The sequence below is a fragment of the Diadema setosum genome, chromosome 17, assembly GCF_964275005.1.
Source record: "Diadema setosum chromosome 17, eeDiaSeto1, whole genome shotgun sequence".
Taxonomy (NCBI): domain Eukaryota; kingdom Metazoa; phylum Echinodermata; class Echinoidea; order Diadematoida; family Diadematidae; genus Diadema; species Diadema setosum.
In genome coordinates, this window is record NC_092701.1 from 9101422 (window position 1) to 9106563 (window position 5142).

A 5142-nucleotide genomic window follows, 5' to 3' on the forward strand; every position below is an offset into this window, starting at 1 on the left:
GTGATGCCATAGAGCAAGACATACATCAGACAATGTTTGTTGTTGTTGTTGTTGTTTTAACCTGAATAAGGCAGATCTTGATATGATAAAAAAAGGGATAGAATAAAAGGAGATGAGTCATCTTAAGGCTGTTCAGGTGCAACACACCAACCAAACAATAAGTCACCCCCTATATTTGTGGCTTGCAGGCTTTCCTCCCTGGATCAAACTTTCATGTTCAATCCTTAATCATCAACTTCTCTATCACCTGGCTACAGGTAGTCTACTATACAGATATTGACTGGTACGGGGTGGAATATAGGTCTTTATCTCACAATCAGCATGTCTTCTTAAAGGACAGGTCAAACTTTATAGACACGTGGATCGAGTGAATGCAGCATTATTGGTAGAACACATCAGTGAGAGTTTGAGGAAAATCAGACAAGCCATTCAAAAATTATGAATTTCTCAAGTTTCTGCTTAGTCACTGCTGCATGAGAATACTACTATAGCTTGTGATGTCACATGTGTACAATGATATAAAGAAAATATAAAGAAAAATCAACATATTTTCACTTACTTGTATCTCACATAATAAAAGAACACTCGTCTTGCCTCTTTCAGAAGGCAGGGGGAATAATATTACCCTGAACATACGTCAGTGACAAGTTGAGGAAATGCACACTTTTTACCCCCCCCCCCAAAAAAAAAAAAAAAAAAAAAAATTGTGAAATTCTCTTTATATTTTCTGTCTATCGTTGTACGCATGTGACATCATACACTGCAGTTGTCTTCTCATCAAGCCTTGACTGCGCAGATACTTTCAAAATCCATAACTTTTGGATGGATTGTCCAATTTTTTTCAAACTGATGTAGTCTATTAATATTGCTGCTTTCACTCAATCCACATGTATATGAAGGTGGACTTGTCCTTTAACATCCCAACCCTATTTCCTCAATCTATCACCTACAAAATTGTAGTCTACACGTCCTTATCCCATGGATCGACCCATTGCAATTTGCCCCTATATACACCCCTATCATCTAGATATGTGTGGTTTACATGTTCCTCTTCCACAGTCCACCCATTTCTACCTTAACCCAACTTCCCCCCATCCCAAACCCCAACTCTCCCTCATTGGAAATATCGATACTTTAATGGCCACCACCAACTCACAGCCAAATTTTGTATACCCTTCTCTAGAACCCTCATCATCCCCATCCCAACCCCATCTTCATTTACATATTGAACCTTGCAATCTTCAGATATATCCCCTAATGATCAATCAACCTGTATGCAAACCACCTCTACCCCTCATCACTTTGATACCAGTAGTCTACCCATCTCTCCGTCCCCCCCCCCCCCCAAGCTACAATACATCGCTTGTACACTCTTTATACAAGCCTTTCTCCTACAAGCTAGACCACTTCCATATCCAAAATCCCTAACGAAGCCTTGCCCCTTCTTCCTGATATTTGTACAGCCAATGTATTTCTCCCATCAACAACCCACTCCTAATAAATGTACCCACCCCATGATCTTGTAGTGCAAAGTTTTGCCTTTTATTGACCTATTTCTCATCTCATAATATCTCCCATCCCCACCTTGCTCCAGACTCCTTTGCCCACATACTCATGAAGGTGGAATGTTAAGTGACTCTCCCATCATCCTGTAGCCTTCATTCTTTTCTCATTCTATCAATGTATTTCCCCAACTGCCACCATCTCATCCCTTCCCCTTAATCCAGACATGCACAGCCTTTGGGTCTTTCTTCTATAATCAACCATTGTGTCAACATCCTCACCCCCCCCCCCCCCACCACCTCAATTTACCAACCCCCTCCTATTCATTTAGATACTTGTTGCCTACCCGTATATGTCTTTATCCAACATGACTGACTCATTTCTCCATCCGCCGATCCATCATTCCCAACTTCGCCCCCATCCCCTCCAATATTCCTGAAGTTTACCCCTACAATGAACCCATTATACTCCACCTGCCCCCTTTCCCCACCTTAATCTATACTACAGTTACACCTTTACTGTCTTTTCCCCCACTAATAACCCATTCCCACAAACCTCCTCCCCTCCCAGGGGCGGATCCAGGAATTCTGTAAAGGGGGGGGGGGGGGCGCAACTAATATTTCTGGTGCCACTTCCGGGTTCATTTCCTTTTTTCCTTTTTATTTCTTTTGTTTTTTAACGAAAAAATAAAGGGCGGGGGGGCGTGCGCCGGTTGTACCCCCCTCTGGATACGCCACTGCCCCCCCCCCCCCCCAATTCTCCATCTCCAATCTGTATGCCAGATAATTTGGATATCTGCGTCCTACAGGCCTTTCCCCCTGGGCTCACCTGCATCCCCCCCCCCCCCCTCCTGCTGCCACCCTCTTTCCCTTCACCTCTTACCTTCTCCCTTCCTTTCCTCCCCAATGTTTGTCTTTGCCCATGGGCAACCAGGTGTCTAGAAGGATGTAGCACCTATGGCTGGTACAAGTCAGTAAAGAACTGATTATTTCTAGCTACTTGGCTACAATCTGCTCCTCTCTCTCTCTCTCTCCCAAACATAAAGGTGTCATTGCTCCCTCTTTTATGCAGAAGGTGCTATATTCCACATACTAAGAATCTTGCTATAGGATTGGTCAAGAGCTGATCACGTGATAAAGCGTAGTTTTGCCCATCACATCACCTGAGAAGAACTACACGTAGGTCACTTGATAGTACACAGTGCAACGCACTTTCCCTTCAGTGTCGCACGATACGTGCAGCAAATTCATTGTTTTGTCATCTATAAAGACAGCTGTTTGTTTTGCTAATCTCTGGCAGTCCATACAGTCTTAACGCGAGATGAGTACGCGCGAAATAAAAGTGCGTTGCACTGTGGACTATCATTTAACTAGGTCATTTGATAGCACACAGTGCAACGTACTTTCACTTCAGTGCCGCGCGGTGCGCGCAGCAAATTCATTGTTTTGTCATCTACGCGCACACATAGCCTAAGCCCTAAGGATACCTAAAGACAGCTAAAACGGTTTCAGATGTGGAATAAAATGGGAATTTCCAGGACCTTAGATGTGGAATATAAAGCAAATAATCAACTTTTAGTTTCAGGCAATGAGACAAACTACCTTGTATCACTTCCTCGGCGATCTGAATGTGTACGCTATCTTTCCTCAGCTGCGCTTCGGAAAGATAGCTACATCCAGATCGCCTCGGAAGTGATAGTTTGTCCCATCACCTTCACCAACGTTGATTATTTGCTTACTATCTACAGTAGAAGACAGGGATGTACGACTTCCATCTGATGACACCTTTATTATATAACACAGTGCTTATATAGCGCATATCACTACAGAGACTCCAACCCCAAGCACCTTCTGATCTGGAGATTCTCCCGCCCGAAACCCCTAGCAAACGGGAGACTCCAAGTTGATGTGTGCGAAGTGCGAAGTTCCTAGGGTTCTAGATGTTCTCTGGTGCTATCTAAGGCTTATTTTTTAAACATACGATAGCAATAAGTAAGAAATGCTTTCCACCGGGAGACACAGAGCCAGGGCGGGAGAAATCAAATCTCAAGCGGGAGAACGGGAGATTTTGCAAAAATGGGCTTTCGGCGGGAGCTCTCCCGTCGAAAACGGGAGAGTTGGAGTCTCTGTCACTACCGTAGTGTCTCTATGTGCTTTAAGGGAGAGGGATGAAAGCAGAAAGAGGAATGTAGTGTACAATGTACAATGTACCATAGATGCAAAACCAAACTCATTCATAATACTTTTTACACAGAAATGTCTTGAGAGCAGTTTTAAACTTAAACACTGTGGGAGCTTCTTTTATATGACATGGAACAGCGTTCCACAGTGTGGGAGCAGCATGAGCAAAAGATCGCTCACCATAAAACTTTATTGTGATAGCAGGACATTGGAGAAGATTTTTCTGAGTTGATCTTAGATTACGCGAGGGAGCGTACCTTACCAAAAACTTACTGAGATATTCTGGTGCCATTGAATGCTGGCACTGATAAGTCAGTAACAGTATCTTAAAAACTATATGTGACTGAACAGGAAGCCAATGTAGCTGCTTCAAAATGGGGGTTATGTGAGAATGTTATTGTGCAAATCTAGGCCATTAAATAGAAACTGATATCAAACATAGGCCCTATATGTGAATGCAGTATAGGCAGAAATATTAGAACACATCAGTGAAGTTTGAGGAAAATCACACAAGCTGTCTGAAATGTAAAATTTTCAAAGTTTTATCAAACCAATCTGTCATTTGCAGGAAAAGAAGACTACAATATGTGATGTCATAATTGTGGAACGATATGAAGAGAATTCCACATGATTTCATTTCTTGTGAAAAGTACACATTCTTACTAGTGAACACCGACATCAGGGTACAGTGCACTCCTGTGAAAACAAACAGAGTTATAACAAAATTTAGGTTACAAAGTAACATTCAGGGCCCAAAGTTATCAAGTACACATCTTTATGCACTTTATTTGTTCAGATACAGCTGTATAACAAAGGAGAACTGCCAGTCCACAGGTCTTTGTTATAACGGGAGTTGCCTGTAATATCATTACCCCTGCCTCTGGAAGGTTACTCAAATCCTCTTTCATTATGAGAGAAAAATGAATGCTAGCACGAAGCACTGTCTGCTAGGAAGGGTAAGCCTAGTGCCTCGCATTGCTCTACACAGCCACAAAGCAATTACACAGGGCGTATAGGGAGTAAGCACTCTAGTGCATGTGTCCCTATTCGTATATCAGGTAAGCTCTTTGACCGAAACTTAACAGTCGTGACTTTGGAATGGATTGGGCAATTTTCCTCAAACTTCACCAATGTGTTCTAACATTGCTGCATTTACTCACATGTTGTTCAAAAGCAGTCAAATTGTGTTACATATGGAAGAATACCAAAATATTCTTCTTGCGTTCACACAAAGTGTACTTCAGGCAAGATCTTGCTGGGTTCATTTTGATATGCATTGAAAATGGAGTATTTTTTTCACACAACCTGCTTCACGAAAGAAAAAACAAGGAAAGGTGTGGGACTCAATACTGTACTTTGCATTCTTACTTTATTCAGCAAGTCATATTTGATCAAGGAATGTGATATATATATATATATATATATATATATATATATATATATATATATAAATGTCTCT